Consider the following 22255-nt stretch of genomic DNA (forward strand, 5'->3'; position numbering starts at 1 on the left):
CAGCTCTTCCATCTGGCCATCATACATTAGCAGGACATGCCATCTGCAAACCCTTCAGCACTCTCAAATGAGCTGCATTACCAGACGGGGTGTCCACATAGGCGGCAGAGCTCTTTGCTCTCACCAGAGCCTGCAACCTGGCACAGGGTTGCACAGCCAATATCTACACAGACACCACATATGCCTTTGGAGTCGTTCAGGACTTTGGCATAATATGGAAACAGGGGGGTTTATCAGCTCAGCAGGGAGACGAATCAAACATGCTGCACACATTGCCAACATCCGAGAATCATTCCTGCTACCCGCCGCTGTCGCTATTATAATATGTGACACCCACAACTCTGCCACTGACCCGTCACCTTAGCAAATGTCTCTGCTGATGCAGCAACCTGGGAATCCGTACTACCCATGGTCAGTTATGCCCTGCAGACCCCCAGGGTGGTGAAACCTCCAGAGTCCCCTGACCCTCTCAATGCAATCCGAGCAGCTCAGCAAGTCGCCACACCAGAAGAGAGAGCCGCATGGGCCCACAATGGCGCTGTACAATCACCTTCCTTACAGGTTCTTACCCACCTCGATGGCTGCATCATCTACGTGAAAGCCCACCTCCACTTACTGGCCCTGGCGGCACACGGAATCGGACACACAAGCAAGATGCTGCCAGCCATTTCTGGTATGCACCGGGATTCGCTGCAGCTGCCCAAGCCCTGCTATCACAGTGCCTCAGCTGTCTACAGTAAAATGCAGGGAAGCCGATGGCCAAACATGATTACCTACCAGTTCCTGAGGGTCCATTCCCCCACCTTCTAACTGACCTTGCCCATATGCCTCAGCAAGAGGAATACAAACATGGCCTAATTTTTGTCGACATGTTTTCAAAATGGGTTAGAGTCATTCCCCATCAACAAAAAAAACACCAAAACAGTGGTAAAATGTATCCTGCAGGACGTTATTACAAGAGTTGTATATCCCATGGTGCATAGAAACATATGGAGGATGGGGCCCATTTCACCGCAAAGTTCATTACTGCTGACTGTTCCACCCGCGGGATACGCTGGAGATACCACATTCCGTACCACCCCCCAGTCATCAGGAATGGTGGAGAGAATGAACGGCACCCTCAAAACCTCCCTCCCTAAAATCACTCAGGACACAGGACTGGCTTGGCCAGATGGCCGGCCACTGGTGTTTTACACAGTAAGAGTACAGGGAAACCAAACGATGGAAATCACACACTTTCAAGTGCTAATGGAACGACCCATTCCCACAGCAGCCGGACCCACAAAAGTAACCAATGACACAGCGCTGCTCTTAACACAGGAAACTCTCTTGGATTACGCTCAAGCCCTTAGTAGAAGGATCACTTTAAAGCATGATTTGTTAAATGCTGCGGTATACTGGCCACTTGGGTGTTTCTTTTCTTCCTGCTGGTGGAAACTGGATAAAGATTCGCGCATCTTGTGTCCTTCACTGTGTCTGAAACATGTACACACACAACATGGGTGCTGGGGAAAAAATAAGCACGACAGAAGTTAGGCGATAGTGTGGTGTAAAAAAAAAACAAACAAATGGAATGCTGCGGTGTCCAGACCACTGCAGGAACCACTTCACCCGTTTAAACTGGGCACTATGTAACGTGACAATCCCTGCCAAAATATTATCTTTACACTAGATGGAAAGGACCACTCTTGGTCTGTCTCACGACAATGACAGGTGTCACGGTCCAAGGGAGACCAGAATACGACCCGGTGAAAGAGGGCTCCGCCTCCACAGAAGGACAACCAAGCAGAACAGGATACAGCTCCAGACACCACAGAGGGATCCAGCTGCTCGCTGCAGCCGTCGAGATCATCACTCTTGGTCTGACCTGCACTTCTCCACTGATCAATGACAGGGGTAACACAGGGCACTTAATCCACCTTGAGCCGTGGGTGAACATTTTCCTTGACATGACCGACAAGTATGCCCAGAGGGTAAACCAGACCCGCTGCTGGGTCTGTGCCCGTGTACCTGAACATTCCCACTGGCGTATTCCCCACGGCACAGTCCCTTTTAACACCGCAGGGACAGCAGAATTGTGGCTGAAACTGGACAGGACCAGGGGGACACAATGCTTAGTCTGCTAACCAGACGGGCCAGCCATGTGCATAATAGCTCAGACTGCTGGAAATCTGCAGGATACCAGCTCGACAAATTCACAGGATGGTAATATGTAGCCCAGAATCTCTCATATGAACATCAAACCTTGACCATCACTGACACCACCGCACGGGGGACACACAGAGGAACCATCTGCCTAACGAGAAGCCAGCCATCCACATGTGTGGCTGGGTGGAGGTGGTGCACTAACTCACTGCTCTTGGCCCCTGCAGCATTCTGGTCTGTAGCAGAGTGTCGCCTCCTAGATTTACTTGGCCACAACATGTCTGCCTGCAATTCCAATTTCAATAATATTTGGCCAAGAATCCAAACCCACCACCTAAGAACATACAATAACACTTATTTTGTCTGAGGCCACAAGGCATACCCCGGCTGGCATTGTCATGGGTTGGCACGTGGTGCATGGTACCACTCCTTTACCACTCCCAGTCGTCTTCCTTGCAGAAGTTTATTCCCCACAGAAAACACGACCCACCCCCGTTTTTGTGTCCACTTACGAAACTGTCCACCTCTACATAGAGGCACATCAGCTGGCCACCACGCTAGAGTAGATAGCATGCCACAGCTGAAGTGCTTGCCCAGCTGAATGCAGAGGCTCTCCCCATTCTCACTGTCGCCCTACAAAACAGAATGGCCCTGCATAACTGGCTGGCCAAAACTGGGGCACTTGCACCTTCATTTGCACAGACTGCTGTACCTACATCCCTGATCCCAGCGAAAATATAACGGACCTGACACACCACTTTCCACAGGCTGCTGCTGTCCCAAATGAATCGGAGTGCCACTGAGACTTGTGGACCTGGGCAATCTCCTGACTTAGCTCACGGGGCACTGAACTGCTGGAGGAACTAATATCCGCTTTGTGGTTGTGGGTATCATTACTCTGGTCATGGGTCTCTGTATGCTGCTGCCGGTTTTGTACGGCATTTTTACCCGTGCTCTCCTCATAAACTAGCTTGTACAAGTTCACAGGAGCAAGATCCCCTCCCAGACACAAATAACGTTTGGGCAGATTCAGACACTGACGACTGCCTGTCTGACACCGAACCTCCACTACCTGATAGCCTCCCCGGTCCAGGCTACATTGCCCTTTTTCAACATGTTCGTAACAAAAAAGGGGAGAACTGTGGGAGAAAATCTGCTACACTATCCCACACAGCATAAACACATAAGAAAAACAGAAGCATGTCTGCGTAACACAGAAATCATGCCTGCTAACACACATAGAACACACCCACAATGCCTCAGTCTTGGCCAAACAGGCGAATATAGACTCCAGATATTCTAAGCTACTCCCAGCCCAGATAAGACACTTCTCAAACAGCCTTCACAGTAAGCTCCTAGCCTCGATCATCACTTCAGTCCTAATACCCTAAGCACAGGGTCATTTCCCATATAAAACGATGGCACACAAACACAGAGGCAGACTGAGAGATCCCGGAAGACTTTGCTCCCAGGAGGACAATGGACAGAACTGAATGCCAGGAGAAGGAACATTTGCACATACTCGTGCAGACAGGAAATACCGTTAAGAATACTTGAGACGACATTCTCACCTATTCAAGGAGATGTCTGGCATCTCCAGTGTCAATTACAATTGAATTGTTACTGCCAGCCGCTTGTTTAAACTCCATTCAGTTTATTCTTGTTTTAATCACTTTTCAATTTTCACCACTGTCCTGTTACTGCTTTACAATTATCACCTTTGTGTTGTACCCCTATGAAACCTGCCTGCACCCTCTGCTTGCGGGACAACTTTCTGACCGTCTGTGCAGAGAATCAGTTCTGTGTCAGCTTGGTCAATGTCTTTACCGCGATGTCAATTTGTTTAATCGTATCTGGTCTCTGACCCATTGAGCTGAATTTCTCTGACACCACGTGATCATGAATTGCTTATGGTTTTTACCCTGTTATCAGTCTCCCATGTGGGATTTCAGTGAAACCTATATACATGACATCATTTTCACCCCCCCTCTGATTACTTCGTCAAATCATTTACTTGGCCACAATATGTCTGCCTTCAATTCCATTTTCAATAATATTTAGACAGGAACCCAAACCCAAAACCTAAGAACATACAATGGCACTTATTTTGTCTGCGGCCATAGACGTGTTAGGCATCACCTCCGTTTACAAAATAGTGCTGACTCCTGAATCAAACCTTGCCTGGACAAGTTGCAATGAATTCTCTCCTTCAGAGGTTTCCCCAAACGTTTCCCGACCACTCCTGTTAGACTCACTTGGGCGTATTTCGCTGGTTTGTTTCTATCTATCTTGTTAAAAAGTGGAAAGCCCATTAGTAGTCCTGCAGGCCACGACCAACTGCCCTGTGGCCAAAGAGGAATGTGAAACATTGGTTAGAACCCCTTAAATTGCTCCTTTGTCTCACAGAGTAACATGCGATACAACTGAACTCTGAGCTCGGGATTTGTCCACGATTGAGACTCTCAAAACCTCCAGTATTGTTTCAACCCCTATATGAAACTGATCAAGAATCTCTCAGTGCATCTTCCTGCATTCTATTCAGATGTCTTCCCTCAAAAGGACTGTTCGCCAGCTGAATGTGTAAAGTGATTCATCCAGTTTACATATTTACAACTATACACAGCTGTACTGTCACACTGGAGGGAACACATCCACGTATTTTAACTGGAAATGCTGTTTTCAGCCTTTGCGCCAAGAGACCATTTAGCTTTCATACCCAATGGAATATTGTTACAGTGAGAAAGCGTTTCAGTGTTCTCTGTCTGAAAAAAAGACCTGTCACTTGATGACACCTCCTGTGTGGACTCCAATCCGTTCATATCCGACATGAGGGATGTTTTTCCCTCTGCTGTTCATCACATCCAGGATAGAACTGCGGCAGATATTATTACTGTCTTCATTGACCTAAGTAGTTGATGCCAATGGCTCACCTTGTAATGGGAACTATTCACAAGAGAACTTTTGAACAGGAACACAGTCCTGTCTTCTGTGCAGGAGATCATTGCACAAGCAGAGTATCAGGCTTCTACCAGGCCAGGCGCAGCCATTCTTCCTCGAACATTCACAGCATCCGACTCTAACCAGAGCAAAACCAGATGATGCTGGAAAAACTCAGCAGGTCCAGTAGCATCAGAAAAAAGAAATAAGAGTTAACATTTCGAGTCCAGTGACCATTACTCAGAACTGACGATCGCTTGGAAAATGTTGGTCTACTTGCAGAAGATATAGTGGGGATTGGGGGGAGGGTGAGGAGTAAACCACAGGGGTCGGGATAGTACTCAAAAGAGAGAAGAACAGTTGGACAAAGGAGTGGAGAACGATCTGGCTAGCCGGGTGGATAGTTGCGAATGGAGACTGCTAGGAGCGAACCATATGTGGTATGTTATGGCAGGCTATGTGACAACAAGGTCTGGCATGTGGGTTAGGGGAATAGGACATGGGAGAGATCAGGCCCTAAAAAACTTGAAATTGATATGTGGTCAGAGGGCTGCAGGCTCCCAAATAGAAACTGAGGTAGTGTTCTTCCAGCATGCCCTGAGATTCGCTGGAACACTTCTTGAAGACAGACCTTGGATGTTCTGCAGTATGGTTACCCAGTCCAAACTTCGTTTCCCAAGATAGTGGAAGCCACATTGCGAGCATTGATTGTAGGAGAGAGGATTGTGTGAAGTGCAGTTCATGTGTTGCTTCGAGTGGAAGTTCTGTTTGAGCCAATGGAATCAAAGGATGGAAGACGTCAATGGACAGGTGAGGAAAGACAAGAACCAAAAGGTGATATTATTAGAGAAATCATGAGGACAAGAAACCTAACAAAAAAAAAACACTTCACCTGAATGCTAGTCACATTTATAACATGGTTGAAGAGTTAATGGCACAAATCAACACGAATGAAAATAATTTAAAAGACATTAGAGAGATACAGTTGAAGGATTTCCACAAATGTGAGTAAAATATCCAGGAGTACGTAACTATTTGGAAGGTCAGACAGCAGTTTAAAGAATGTGGCGTCTCTCTGTTATTCAAGGCCGACATCAGGGCAGTGTGGATAGACAATATATGTTCTACGGAGAATGGGTTTGAATTAATTTGCGTGGGAAGTAGAAATTCTAAGAAGAAAAAGTCACTGATAAGTTCAGTCTATAATAACATCACACTGGTGAATGCAATAAACAAATAAATAAGCAATGTCGGTGAAAGTGGGGCGCTTTTATTTTTAGGGATATTAATCTACATGTAGGTTGGTCAAACCAGCTCAGTCACAGTACCTTTTAGGAGGAGTTCGTTGAGAGTACCCGTGATAGATTTCTTGAACATTATGCAATGGAACCGACGCGGGAGAAAGCAACCCTCGATCTGGTACTGTGTAAAGGAACAAGAATAATTAATGATCTCATAGTTAGGGATCCTCTTGGAACGAGTGATCACAGTATGGCAGAATTTAGGATTCATATGGGGAGTGTGAAACGAAGATCCAATGCCAGGGTGCTGTGCATGTTCAGGGGGGACAACAATTGAACGAGAGTGCACCTGGCGAAAGTAGACTGGAAGCAAAGGTTATTTGGTGGGACAGATATCGAGCAGTGGAGGACTTCCAAAAACGATGTTTTTGTAGAAGTGCTCATCAAAAGTATATTCAACTGAAAAGGAAGTTTTGTAAAAAACGGATAATCTGCCCTGTGTGTCTTAGGAAACAAGGGAGGCTATCAAAGTGAAAGGGAAGGCATACCAAGTGGCCAAGAACAGCATGAAACTGGAATATTGAGAAAACTTTAAAGAAGATAAAGATGAGAGGAAAAACAAATTAGTTCAGAATACAAAGATGGATAGCAAAAGTTTCTATAAAAATATAAAACGAAAAAAGAGTGGCTAAAATAAACGTTGGTGGTTTCGAGGATGAGAAGGGACATTTAGTTATCCGATGTGATGAAATGACCGAGGCATTGAACAGGTATTTTGTGTCAGTCATCGCAGTGGAGGATACTAATAACATGCCAGTAAGTGGCAAAGAGACAAATGCAGGTTAGAACCTGGAAACAAACATTATTACAGAAGAGGTAGTGTTAGGAAATCTAATAGAGCTGAGGATGGACAAGTCTCTTGGCTGTGAGGGAATGAATCTCAGGCTATGAAAGGAGATGGCGGGAGAAACAGCAAGTGCACTCTTGGCAATTTTCAAATTCACTAGATTGGGTGGCAGTCCCAGCAGACTGGAAAACAGTTAGTGTGACACCATTGTTTAAAAATGCAGGTGGATAAAAGATTGGGAATTATTGATAAGTTAGCTTAATGTCTGCAGTGGGGAAGATGCTTGAGTGTATAATCAAGGAAGAAATAGCGGGGCTTCTCAATACAAATTGGACAGATGCGACATAGGTTCATGAAGGTTCAAGCAGAGATGTTACGTTGCAGCTGTCAAAGGTGCTGGTGAGGCTATCCTTGGTGTATTGCATGCACTTTTGATCCCCTTACTTGAGAACAGATATACTGGCATTGGGCGGGGTGGGGGTTGGCGGTGGAGAGAACGTTTACTAGGTTGATTCCGGAGTTGGCGGGGTTCGCCTATAATTCCTCCTATAATTAGGAATTACTTTCTTTGGAATTTAAAAGAATGAGCAGGGAATCTTACTTTAAACGGAATAGATTAGGTAGAATTGGAAAGGATGCTTCCACTTGCGGGTGAAATTAGGACAGGAGGTCATAGCCTCAGGTTTAGAGGGAGCAGATTTAGGACTGAGTTCAGAAGGATCTTCTTCACCCGGACAGATGTTAATATATGGAAAACCTAGACCAGCGAAGAAGTTGACGCTAGTTCAATAAAAGTTTTTATAGCTAAGCGCGATACTTCTTTTGAACAATAAATGAAATAAGGGATAGAGTGAGAGGGCACGTAAGCGGTTTCGAGTCTTTAGAAAGATAAGCAATGATGTCATTTAACGGTGTAGCAGGCTTGAAGGACCGGACACCCTACTCCTGCTCGTGTTTTTAGGTTCTATATATTGTGTGTCACAAAAGCCGCGATGCAGTTGGAAGACTCCATGGGGCAATTGTGGGAGGTGTTGGGAGTGAAGATAAAGTGCAACAAGGTTTCCGCTAGGGAATGGTCCCTGTGGTTGGTGGACAGCGACAGGAGAGCGATATATCTGTGATGATTACATCTTGCGAGAGGTGGTGGAATTTTTTTTTAGAAATGATGATCACTTGAAGCACCACTGTGAATACATTTGCCAACATTTATAGGGGCGCCATTGAGAGCACGCTATCTGGATGTATCACGACCTGGTATGGCATCTGTACCATTCAAGATCGGAGACACAGTGAGTGGTGAACTCGGCCCCGACAATCACAAAGGCCAACCTATTATATGTTTACATGTTATTAATACAACGATGCTACTTAACACTGCGATCTGTTTGTATTGATCACAAGACAAAGCTTTTCACTGTGCCTCAGAACAAGTGACAATAAATTCAATTCAATTCAATTGTGAAATGTCGACGAGATGGATTTTTGGAGCAGCTTGTGGTGGAGCCAAGTAGGTAACAGGCAATACTGGATTTAGAGTTGTGCAATCAGGCAGACGTGTCAAGGGAGTTGAAGATGAAGGACCCCTTAGGAGGCGGTAATGATAACATGATTAAATTTACCCTGCAATTTGAGAGGGAGAATATACAATCAGAGGTAACGGTTTTAAAGTTGAATAAAGGCAATTACAGAGGCATGAGGGAGGAGCGGGATGAAATTGGTGAGGAGAGGAACTTGGCTAGAATGCAGGAAAGTGGAAATGCAATGGCAGAAGTGTCCGAGAGTAATTCGGTAGACACATCAGAGACACATCCTGTGGAAAATGAGGCATGGTGCAGGGAGGATGAGGCAACCATAGCTGACTGCGGAAGTCATCGATAGCATAAAAGCAAAAGAGAAAATATATAATGTGGCGAAGGGCAGTGAATAATCAGAAGATTGGGAGGCTCACAAAGACCCACAAAGGTCAACAACAAAACCAATGAGGAGGGAGAAGACTAAATCTAAAGTAACTACTAATATAAAGGAAGACTGCAGTTGTTTCTTTATTGATATAAACGCAAAAAAGAGGTAGACGTGGACAATGGGCCACTGGAAAATGACACTTGACAGATAGTAGCATGGAACGAAGAAATAATGGGGCAACTGAAAAATTATTTTGTGCCAGTCTTCACGGTGGAAGACATGAGTTATACCCAAACCTACAAAGAATAGGGGAACAGATGTGAGTCGAGTGGCCATCACTGAGAAGTTGCAAGAAACACTGAATGGCCTGAATGTGGATAAATCATCTGGATCAGATGGAGTACCCCCCATAGTTCTATGGTAGAGAAATTTCAGGAATCGATAGAATCAGGAGCGGTACTACAGGACTGAAAAATCACAATCGTGACACCCAGTTTAAAAAAGAAACAACACAATAGCTGGCAAATTACAAACCAATCAGCCAAATGTTGGTTGTGGATAATGTCCTGGAATCCATTGCGTTGGATGAAATTTCTGAATACTTGTAAGTGTATGTCAAAATAAGGCAAAATCCGTATGATTTCCCCAAGGGGAGATAATGCTGGACAAATCTGCAAGAATTCCTCTTTGAGGAAGTAATGAGGAAGGTAGACTAAGGAAGGCAAATGGATGTTATGTGCCTGGACTTCATGAAGGCCTTTGATATTTGTCGCATAGGAGGCTACTGAATAAGATAAGGTCCCATGGTTTCAGAGGCAAGGTGCGCTCGCTGGACAGAAACCAGTGATTGGGACCAAAAGGATCCTTCTCAGGATGGCAGCTGTGACAAGTGGCGTTCCTCAAGGCTGTGTTGGGAGCACAACATTTCATTTTCTCCAGTAGCGATTGAGATAAAGTACCTGAGGGCAATGTGTGTCAATTTTCAGACAATGCAAAGGCAGAAGGACAGGTAGCAGTGAGGAGGCGGGGATGCTGCAGAAGGATATAGACATGTAGGGAGCGTCGGAAAAAAATGGCAAATGGAGCATAGTGTGGATGAGTGTGAGGTGATGCACTTTTGTAGAAAGAATAAAGATGCAGACTATTGTCTAAATGGGCGAAATTTCACATGTCTGTAGTGCAAAGATGCTTGAGTGTTTTGCCCAGGATTCTCTCTTGATGAACTTGCAGGTCGAATCTGTAGTTAGGAAGGCATTTGCAATGATGACATTTATTTTTGGAAAATTTGAATATAAAAGCAGGGATGCACTTCCGTGACTCTATAAGGGTCTGGTCAGACCACATCTGGGTTACTGTGCGTACGTTTGGTGCTCAAATTTCAGGAAGGATGCACTGGTCCTGGGGTGTGTTCAGAGTTTATTCACGATTATGGTCCCAGGAATGAAAAGCTTGACACATGAGGAACGTTTGACTACTCGGGGTCTATATTAGACGAGGTTTAGAAGGATAAGAGGAAATCTAAATGGTACTTATAGAATCGTGCATGGTCTGGACAGAGTGGATGCTGGGAAGGTGTTTCCATTTTTAGTAGAGATTACAACCACAAGTCAAAGCCTTGGAGAAAAGGGAAGACATTTGAGAAAAGTATAAGATACACTTATTCAGCCAGAGAGTGGTGAATGTATGGAATTCATTGCCAGACAAGGCTGTGAAAGCCAGGTCTTTGATTGAATGTAAGACTGAGATATGTCGCAGCGTGGTTGTCAAAAGGATGAAGGTTTTTTAGATTAGATTACTTTCAGTGTGGAAAAGGCCCGTCAGCCCAATAAGTCCACACCGCCCCGCCGAAGTGCAACCCACCCATACCCCTATATCTACCCCTTACTTACACTACAGGCAATTTAGGACTGCCAATTCACCTGACCCACACATCTTTGGAATGTGGGAGGAAACCGGAGCAAACCCACGCAGATACGGGGAGAACGTGCAAACTCCACACAGTCAGTCGCCTGAGGCGGGAATTGAACTCGGGTCTCTGGTACTGTGAGACAGCAGTGCTGACCACTGTGCCACCGTGCCGCCCATTGGGCCGAAAGCAGGACAATTGGGTTTGGAAAGATGTCTGCCATGATTTAATGGCAGAGCAGACACACTGCCCTGAATGGTTTAATTTCTGCTCTATTGTCTTACAGAATTATGCATCGAATGACCTCCATCTGAAACTTCCGCTCCAAGGAACGTGCCAGTCTGACGTGCAGCATTGTCAGCGAAGATCTGATTGAGTGCTGATTCAGAGTTGGTGGGCCAAATTGTCTATTTCCGCCCTCCTTCTTCTATTTTATCATTCTTCCAAAAAAAATGATTAATGCAATGACCAGACTTGTGGCCGGTCCTCTAACTCTTCTCTGAACAGGCATTTGCTAAAGTTCCACATTATTTCCCTGCTCTACCTTCCCACCTGCAGTGAAGAACAGAAAGTATCTCTAGAGCCTCGAGACCACTTGATCCCTTGTCCAATCACCTTCAAACATTCGTGAATGCCGACTCCAATTTCTCTTTTATTACTATAAATCAGTGAGTATTCAAACTTTTATCATTGTTCCTCCCCAAATTCATTCTCACCCACTTCACTGGATTCAATTCTTTTCAGCACTTTTTCTTGCTAATTGTTTCCAATCTCCCTGCAGTCTATGGCTTTCTTCCTCATGGTTAACTACATGACTACTTGTTACATGATTTGCAAACTTCTAAATGATGGCCACACAAATAAGTATAAATCATGGACCTATATGAGAAAACAATGGAATTCATAGAAGCCATGATTCATAAGCTTTCAGAGGACAACAGAATTAGAGACGGTAAAGAAGGTGATCCAAGATATCAGAAGGATCTTAATCCAATGCGCCTTTGGGCTGAAAAATGTCACATGGAGATCAATCTGGATAAATGGATGGTATTGCATTTTGCTACATCACATATGAGTGGGGCTTATACAATTAGTGATAGGGCGTTGCGTAGTGTTGTGGAACACAGAGGCCAGGGATGCAGGTACATAATTTTTTTTGTTTGCTCCAAATATAGACAGAATTGTTAAATAAAGTTGTCATCTTGCCTTCGTTGCTCGGTCCGTTGAGCATAGGAGTTGGTACGTTATGTTGAAATTGATCGGACATTGGGTGAGGCCTCTTCTGGAATACTTCGTCCAGTTCTTGCCGCCCAGTAATAGCAAGGAAATTATTTAGCTGGAGTAGGTTTAGAAGAGATATACCAGTGTATTGCTAGTGGGGAATGTTTGAGTTATAACGAAAGGCTGGATAGGCTGAGAATATTTTCACTCGAGCACTGGAGTTTGAAAGGCGACCTGATAGAAATTTATAAATTATTGAGAGTTCGGCTAGAGTTAACTGTAACTGTCTTTTCTCCAAGGAGGGGGAACTACAAGAAGAGAAGGCAAATGTTTTAGGTGAAAATAGCGATTTAAAATAAGACATGAGAGGCTTTTTTAACAGAGAATGGCTTATGTGTGCAATTCACTTCCGGAGGCAGTAATGAATGAAAGTACATTTACACTATTTACAGGATATTTGGATCGATAAATGAATTGGAAAGTTTCAGTGGGATTTTAAAAAGTTATTCATTCATGCCTAGTCCATTATTTATTGCACAGGGGAAAGTTCAGAATCAACCACGATATTAAGGATCTGAAGTCACATGCAGCCAGACCAGATAAGTATGGCAGTTTCCTTCCCTATCAGGCATTAGTGAATCATATCTATAACAACTGATTCAACATCATCATTAGACTCTTCAAGTCTCGGTATTTATTGAAATAAAATTCCAGCATGAGCCATGGCAGGATATGAATCCGAGTCCACAGAGTTATATCTGGACATTCATATTAACAATGCAGTAATGATATCACAATATTATTATTAACCCTCAACAGTTACAGGAGCAGTCAGATGCGGCTTGCTTAGTTTGGCATTATGTTCAGTATGAGCTGGTTGGAGGGAAATGCCTGTTTTCATGCTGTTTGAGTCTATGGCTTTGACGCTCTGGAACAGGCAGCTGGTTGGGATTAACAGCAGCAGTGACAGTTTAATTGATTTCCTTTGGGATATATAATCTTGTTGGTTACTCTGGAGGCTATTTTGCTCATTGAGCCCTTCCCACACACGGGACTGTTTAACAGTCTGTCCCCAGTTTGACTGAGTAAATGAGTTCCACTTCAGCAGATAATTGAATCCCGCATTTCCCTGGTTTCTCTGTGATATCTGTGTCCTTGTATCTACCCAGGGTGAACGATGGGTTCAAATCATGTCCACGCAGATGCCAATCCCGTTGTCCATGTTGTGAATGTGTTTTTATTCTTCCTGATATACCCACAGGGTGTGGATGTCGCTGGTCCGGACAGCATTTGTTGTTCATCCTGATTCGCTGCTGTCTCGCTGGACGAGAGACATGGAATCGATCCCAGTCTCGTGTGACTTTGTGCAGTTTGCACATTCTCTCTTTGTTTGTGTGAGTTTCCTCCCACAGACTGAAGGTGTGCGGGTTACTGGGATCAGTCATGGGAAATGAAGGGGAATGGAATAGGTATGGAGTGTGGGTCTGATAAAATGTGCAGGGATGGTGTCGCCTGCAAGGCCCAGATGGCCTGCTTCCCGACACGGTCGCCATTCTCGGATTAAGTGTCAGCTATGTTGGTCCTCTCCTGGAGTCAGAAGTAGGCAGGATCGGGCAAAGATGTTAGCATTCACTGCATAGGGGACATGCATGAATGGGGTTGCAGGAAATTAAAGGCATGTTCTCTGTACCTGAGGTCAGGCTTTCATTCCAGGTTTTATTCGTCGAACTTTAACATTACCAGTTCCGTGTGTGAGTCCCCAAGGATGACTCGTTTATTATTAACCACAACACCACATTCTCTAGGTTCCAGCATTTACTGGGAACAAGAAACTGATTCTGAGCTGATGCAAGCAAAAGCAGATGCCAATGTCAAAACCACTGATCCAAACAGGAAAATGAAATTTCGAACCTTGCCACCCCAAAGTTAAAGGTTCAACACGCTTTAGATACGCCAATCGGCTGTATCAGCAACATGTACTGCTTATGGCTATAATATAATAAATGTTGGCAAGTATTCGCTTCCGCCCTGCTTTTGACCAGGAGCAATCTCAACCTCGGAAATACATGCGCCTCTCTACTGTTATTCCATCCCAATTTCCAATTTGATCTTCGTGGCTGCTTCACACAGTTTCTCTGATCCAGGTCTGGAACCGGAATTATGTGTAACTGCCTGTAGCAGTTGGTACTGCCTTGTGTAGGCAAAGTGATGAAGTAGCCGATGTTAAACTATAATGCTGTTGAAGCATACGCTTGAACAATATCCTGCACTGTCCCATGAGTTTGGAGAGTTTTATTAATCCCATTCTCCAATACTCTCATTCATGGAATCTTCACAGTCTCTGAGGAAGTAAAAGTTAAAGATTCAGCGCATTCTGCGTTTCCACATGCCTGTCGCTAAGTCCTGATATTGTACATTCACCCTGACATTTCCTCTGCTACCATACTGGTTGCAGTTTGCAAGCGTGGTTTGTGGATTGCTGGAACAGTTTAGTAGTTCATATTCTGCGTTGTAATTGCAGCGACCTCGGCTCGAATCCTCATCATGGCGGTCAGTTCTCTCAACGTTTCACTTTCTTTATACACGGTAAGAAGTTAATTATTTTTACATGATAATATTCTTCGAAGTGATGTTTTGTTTTCCATCGAATTTCCTTCTCTGACATTTCTGCGTTTCATGTATCAGGATTTAAACCCAAAAGTTCTCGAAGATGTCTCTCCCTCCCACTCTCCCTCATTCTCTTTTCCGTCACTCGTTCCATTTGACTGAGGCACAGCACAGTCTAACATACGCTTTGATACCGTCCAGTCTGTGCCATTGCACTCACTGTTGCTGGGTGACCTTGTCCCAATCTCTTCATTGGCACATTCAAATCTTTTGCTCCGTTTGGATATCGTGGCTGTGAGATCAATCCTCTTTTAGAAGATTTTACTGACATGGACCAGAGATTATTGAAGTGTGAGGCTGCATAAAAGGGCACAGAGGAAAAGAGACGATTAGAAATGTTCAGCTTCGCCGGCTTTCTGCGATAGCCTCGTGGTCTTATTGCTGCATTGTTAATACAGAAAACCAAGTGATATTCTGGGGAGATGGGGTCGCTCCCAGCCCCACCACCACGATGATAGAATGTGAATACAATAAATACTTAGAATTAAAACATGGTAAATCCGTTGTCTGAAAAAACCCACCTGTTTTACTGACGTCCTTGAGGGAAGGAAACTGCAGTCCTTATCTGGTCTGGCCTCCATGTGACTCCAGACCGCAAGGCAACAAAAGCTGCAGAATGTAGAAAGGGTTATTCGGCTCTACCTAAAGTATTGTCTGCAATTCAAATGTCTCCAGGGATGTGATCGCACTGGGAAAGGTGCAGGAGAGATTCACTCGGATAGTGTCTGGGTGAAAGAGTTTTCATCATGAAGAGAGACAGGGTTGTTTGTCACCATGCAGAGGAGTTTGTGAGAAGGCATGGTTCAGATGTACAAAATAAGGGATAAGGTAGACTGAAAGAAGCGTTTCCCATCGATGGAGAGATCGATCACATGGGGCCAGAAATTTAATGAGAAAGAAAGAAAGGTTTAGGTCGATGTGTGCAAAAGCGTTATAAGCCGGCGGGTGTTGGAATTAGAAACACACTATCTGTAAGCGTCAGAGAGGTAGGAGCCCTTATAACCTGAAGAAATATTCACATGTGAATATGTTCTGCCGATACCTATAAGGCTATAGGCCAATCGATTCTGGTCGTTAAGCAGTTGTTTTCGACAAATGGAGCCACAACGGGCTGAAGGGTCTCCTTGGAAACGGTTGTCCTCGTTAGTATAGTGGTTAGTGTCGTCGCATGTTATGCGGGAGATAGGAACTCGATTTCTCGCTGGGGCAGTGTAAATGTTTTAAAAGCGTCGCTACATTCCCAAATGTGGTTTATTAATGCCTGTCCTTCCATTCCCCATGGGACATGTCACAGGAAGGACAGTGCAGTCTGAATCAGTGTGGGGAAGGTCTGAAGTTCCCGGCGAGACAGAGTGTCAGTGAAAGTACAAACACGTGACTTCCGCAACCTGCACCTTTTGTCTGTATTGGAATCTAAACCTTTTAATAGAAAGAAGAAGGAAGCTGATGAAGAAAGGGTTGAAATTCAGCTCTCTCACCGCTATTTCCCAATGTTGATTTCCAGTCAGTGAAAGAGATTTGTTGTTCCTCACGAAAATCTTAAACTGAATCTGAATTCCTGACATGAGAAAACAGCAAAGATAGCAGTTCTGTTAGAGTCAGTGAGAATTTCATATTGGAGATGAAATCAAATGGGAAGAAACGCTGAAATCAGTTGCCTTTGCCTGCTTAGACTCAGTACAACAAAATGATCATTATTGAGACATATAGGTTTTTTCAAGGATTTAATAAGTTGGATGCAGAAAGTTTGGTTCAGTGATCAAAGCGCCTCGTATCGAATGACTCAGAGATGATAATTTTGGACTGGGGTATGCAAAATTGAAAATTACACACCAGTTTTAGTCCAACAGGTTTAATTGGAAGTACTAGCTTTTGGACCGCTGCTCATTCATCAGGTGTTTGTGGAGTACACAGTTGTAAGACACAGAATTTATCGCACAATATCCCGCCTCAGGCGACTGACTTTGTGGAGTTTGCACGTTCTCCCCGTGTCTGCGTGGGTTTCCTCCGGGTGCTCCGGTTTCCTCCCACACTCCAAAGATGTGCAGGTTAGGTGAATTGGCCATGCTAAATTGCCCGTAGTGTTAGGTAAGGGGTATATGTAGGGGTATGGGTGGGTTACGCTTCGGCGGAGCGGTGTGGACTTGTTGGGCCGAAGGGCCTGTTTCCACACTGTAAGTAATCTAATTTTACAGGGTGATGTAACTAAATTGTACATTGAAAAATACCTTCATTGTTTGCTAAGTCTTCCATCTGTTAGAATGACCATGTTAGCTTCACTTCTTTCATCTGTAAAGCGCAAAATCTTTTATTTTAAAGTCATATTCTCAGGTGAACATTAAACGATTGATGTCAGCCCCCTTGTGCTGCTGTCTTTTCCATAATGTTTAGAATGATTCTAATTTTTTTTTAAAAATGAGTTAACTGAGACTTACATGAATTAATTCAGTTTTTGAACAAAGTAGAATGTAACTCTGCAAGTACAAATTCACCGCACAAACGTATATATGCGTGTGTGTGCGTGTGTGTAGGAGGGTCTCTGTGTGTAGCTAGGGCAATGGGATCACCTGTACTGTGACATGAACCTAAGGTCCCAGTTGAGGCCATCCTCATTTGTACCGAACTTAGCGACCAGCTTCTGCTCGGGAACTTTTAGGTGCTGCCTGTTCCGAAGTCTTCCTTGGACGACTGTCACCCAAAGTCCGAGGTCGAATGTCCTGGACCACTGAAGTGCTCTCCAGCTGGCAAGGAACACACCTGTTTGTGATGGATGTGCAGTTCCATTCATCCGTTGCTGTAGCCTCTGCTCGTTTTCACAAATGTACCATGCCTCAAAGCATCCTTGCCTGCAGTGGGTTTTTTCTTATATTAGATTACTTACAGAGTGGAAACAGGCCCTTCGACCCAACAAGTCCACACCAACCCGCCGAAGCACAACCCACCCAAACCCATTCCTCTACACCGAACACTACGGGCAATTTAACATGGCCATTTCACCTAACCAGCACATTTTTGGACTGTGGGAGGAAACCGGAGCAAACCCAAGCAGACACTGGGAGAATGCTCAAACACCACACAGTCAGTCGCCTGAGGTGGGAATTGAACCTGCGTCTTTGGCGCTGTGAGCCAGCAGTGCTAACCATTGTGCCGAGATTAGCATCAGTCGAAACGTTATGGCACGGACACAGCACACAGGGACTAACACCTTGAAAATATTCTCGGGGCTGACACTCTTTAATAAAGTTCACCTGAGAATGTAACTTTCAAATAAAGTTTTGCAATTTACATAAGAAAGAAGTAAAGCTAACATGGTCATTCTAACAGATAGAACTCTTAACAAACAATCAAGATATTTTTCAATGTATAATTTCAGTTACATCACATTGTAAACTTTTGCTATAAGTTCTGTATCTTACAACTGTGTACTCCACAAACACCTGATGAAGAAGCAGCTCTCCAAAAGCTCATGCTTCCAATTAAACCAGTTGGACTATGACCAGGTGTTGTATGATTTTTAACTTCGTATTAGAATGCGGATCTCACAGTTAAAACAGAGATGAGGAAGCAGTTATTCTCTCAGTTCTGGATCTGTGGATCTTGTCGCAGAAGGTTGTTGAGGAAGGGTCATTAGGTGCAATGAGGCTGAGATTGGCAGATCTTCAAACAGCAAAGACATCAAGCGTTATGGGGAAAGGAAAGAAAGTGCAATTCAAGGTTATCAGATCAGAATTGACACCATTCAATAGTGGAACAGACTTGACGTCTGACTAGTGTCTTTCTGTTCCTAAAATTGTTGGCCTTAATATGAAGCTGCAAAACAGATCTGAGTAACATGTGCCAAAATAAAAATGCGTGTCGCCCCGGAACACTGAACCGAAGTGAAATGAGCAAAGAACAAAACAAATGGCAGATAATATGGGTAATTGATCCGGAGTGATCAGTATACTAAGGTAAACTGCAAAATCGATATTCAGTAACGACATTGAATCTGGCTCCACCAGGCATGTTGTTAACTCTCTCAAACTACCAGACCCCTTCCATTTTCCTGACGCTCGCTCCGTTCTTGATTTAAACTGATTGAACGTCAGGCAATTGCAGCTGAAGTTGCTGATGCGGAACTGTAACATACAGGGAAGCGGTTCTGACTTCTGCACAACATCATTGTGCTTCGAAAGTTCAGGCAGTATTTCATGTTGATTACTGTAAACGTTAACATTTAACAAGCCATGACAGTGAAAGCATTGAATCCTCATCACTATACTACCAGGGAAGATTTCTGTTAACACCACCGTGGACACCATGAGATTCATCATTCTATTCTCCCATCCTTTTGTGCATGATGCCCTCGGCTCCATTCCAGTCTTGTTGTTTGGCTTACAACACTGAGGCTAAACAATCATCTGTTGCAGTGAAGTTTCTAATGTATGAGACCTTACCTCTGAACTGGCAATGTGCTGGCTCAGTGGTGATAACACTGGCCTTGTAAACTAGAAAAGTGTTTGAAATAATCCATTCCTGTTTTTCTGTCCAAGAAATTGAGGAATACCGTTCAGCAGGACAGGAAATAGCGGGCGTGAGCAATGATCCAGTTTTACAGCAAGAACGAGGTGAGGCAGTATAAACTACAGAGTAATGGGGAGACAATGGGCAAGGAACACTGGGACGTGACGGGCTGAATGCTTCCTTTCTTTGCTGTAACCAGACACTGGTGTTGAAGTCTGAAACGGGATAATATCAGTCAAGAGGGTGACATCTTACTTTGTGCTTGTTTTCTCACGAAACCTGTTTCATTCCTGGGGAAATGTGTCTGCGTGCTGCAGTCTGTGCATAAAAATGGTGTTCAGTTCCCCTACTGGGTGTAAACACATTTTTCCCATCTCAAACCTCAATCCCATTTATTGTGCCTTACAAGATTAAAACGTTCCAGGGTAATTAGCATTGAGATGAACACGTGAAACTTCAGAGTTTACAAGGGTACAGACCCGGAACTGGGAAGTGAGATGATGGGTCCTATTACTGTGCTGTAAACACTCGATAATTCATTCATTTTTGAGGGAAAACGTATCTACAGTGACATAATTCCAAAACCTGTGTTATGAAGAAACTGTGCAACTGTTTCTGCCCTTATCCCTGGTGATCTAGTGATTGGTATTCGGCGCTTTCACTGAGTGGCCTGGGTTTCATTACCGTTCAGGATATCAGGATTTCTTGTTCCTCTCGCAGAGAGAGCAGGTCTACCAGGAATCTGCTAAATGCCTTAGATCAGTCAATACCCTCGCCCTTGAAAGAAAAGAAAAGTGCATTCCTTCTCTCTGCACAGTCAGACAGTTCATCCTTCATTCTCCCCTGATTCCACTTCCCAAAGAGTTTCAAAATATTGTCAAAACTGAATCTCAGCTATTTCTTTTCTGTGCTTTTCATACACAGGAGCTGCAGCGATTGAGTGGGTTGGTTTCTGAAAATGAAACGTACCTATGTGCAATGTGTGCTGCTCTTTCAGGATTGCCTTCTCTGACAGCGCTGGGACATGACTGATGTTGTCTATGATATGGAAGTGCCAGTGTTTGAGTTGGGTAGACAAAGTTAACAATTACACGATCTCTGGGCATAGTCCAGCTGGTTAATTTGGAAGCACTAGCTTCCAGAGAGCCGCTCCTTCATCAGGTGGGTATTTTTCTGCAGAAGCTTGGTGTGTCTGTCAATATGCGCGATCTTTTGGAAGATCATCTGGACTTTAACCGATCGTTAGTAGTGTCGATGGTACCCATGACTTGGAAGTGTTGGTGTTGGACTGGGTTGGACAAATCTGAAAATCATGCAAAGGCAGATTAGAGTCCAACAGTTGTCAACCACCTGATGAAGAAGATGTTGCTTCCAAATATGCCTGTTCGATGCAACCTGGTGCTGTGTAATTTGTAACTCTGATTGTTCTTGGTAATATTTAACTGATCAAAGACAGTGAAAGAATTTTCGTTCGTAGAGATGAAAATTCCAAACATTATCCACCTCAGTGTCACCAAAAAAATTAGCTTGGATGTGTTGTGAATCTCCACAATGCGCATGCGCCAAGTAAAGTTCGAACTTACAACCATCTGATCCGTATTCCAGCGATACGAATGGTTGTAACACTGGCCAGATACACAGCTGTGACTTTACATTCTGCCGAGCTGTGATGTGAACGAGGACATGAGCAATAACGGTAACATTCCCAAGGTGAATAAAAAACACAGTAATCGCCATCATTGATTCACTTCAAATGGTCCTCAAATAAAACTACCATTCATAATCTGATCAGCCAATCAATGAGGTCACTGATGATCGAGGAAATTACAACTTATTTTGCTGTGTTTCGACTACATTCGAGGTAAACTCCAGACTAATCACAACATCGCATTTCCCATAGTTTTCAGCTTTAGATTACGTCCATGACCTGTCCGTATTTGCAGGAAACTAAATAACATGAAATGAGTGAAAAAGTCCTTTTGGTCATGTAATCCAGTGTAGAGTCGGCCAGAAAAGAAAAAGTCAAAGACCTGAAATATCACTTGCATTTCTCTCTATAGTAATGCGTTTTCCTGAGTTGAATATTTGCAGGACTTGTCATCAATATCGAAAGAATTTTATTTTTCCAGCGACAGATTTTTCATAAATCAATTAACATCTGAGGTGTTGAAACTTATTTTACTTCAGATTAAATTAATTGAATATTGTTTCCCCCAGCCTAATGTCTCAATACTCCCTCCTCTTCCATGTAAATACAAGCTGCTCCAAGTGAGGTTGCAGCTACCAACCTGACATTCCATTGCTCCTTGCTGGTCCATGTCAATAGAAGCTGCTGCAAGTGAGATTGGAGCTCCCACTCTGATGTCCCAATGCTCCCTGCTGCTCAACGTCATGAAAATCTGCTCCAGATGAGGGTCGAGCTCTCAGAATGATCCCGCAAAGCTCCCTAGTCCATGTCAACAGATGCTACTCCAAATGAGGTTGGATCTCGGAGTCTGATGTCCCAATGCTCCCTGCCGCTACATGTTAATAAAAGCTGCTCCAGGTGTGGTTGGACCTCCAAGTCTGATGTCACAATGCTCCCTGGTCCATGTCAACAGAGGCTGCTCCAGATGAGGTGCGAGCTCCCAACACTGGCAGCTCACACACCTCTATACCATCATAGAAATACTGCCCACTGACCATTTCCACCACTGGAGCCATTGGTGGAATATCCGCATCATGAGAACCTAATCTTATTTTTCGTCACCACCGAATCATTGTTTCCAAAATACTTTCTTTCTTTAACCTTATTTACCATGTGCATATTGCAGTCAATGCGAATTAAGATAATGGTGTTAACTGACCTCTGTTCAATAAAAAATACATCTTATTTTTCATGTTGAG

The sequence above is a fragment of the Chiloscyllium punctatum genome, chromosome 13 (genome assembly GCF_047496795.1).
Source record: "Chiloscyllium punctatum isolate Juve2018m chromosome 13, sChiPun1.3, whole genome shotgun sequence".
NCBI lineage: Eukaryota > Metazoa > Chordata > Chondrichthyes > Orectolobiformes > Hemiscylliidae > Chiloscyllium > Chiloscyllium punctatum.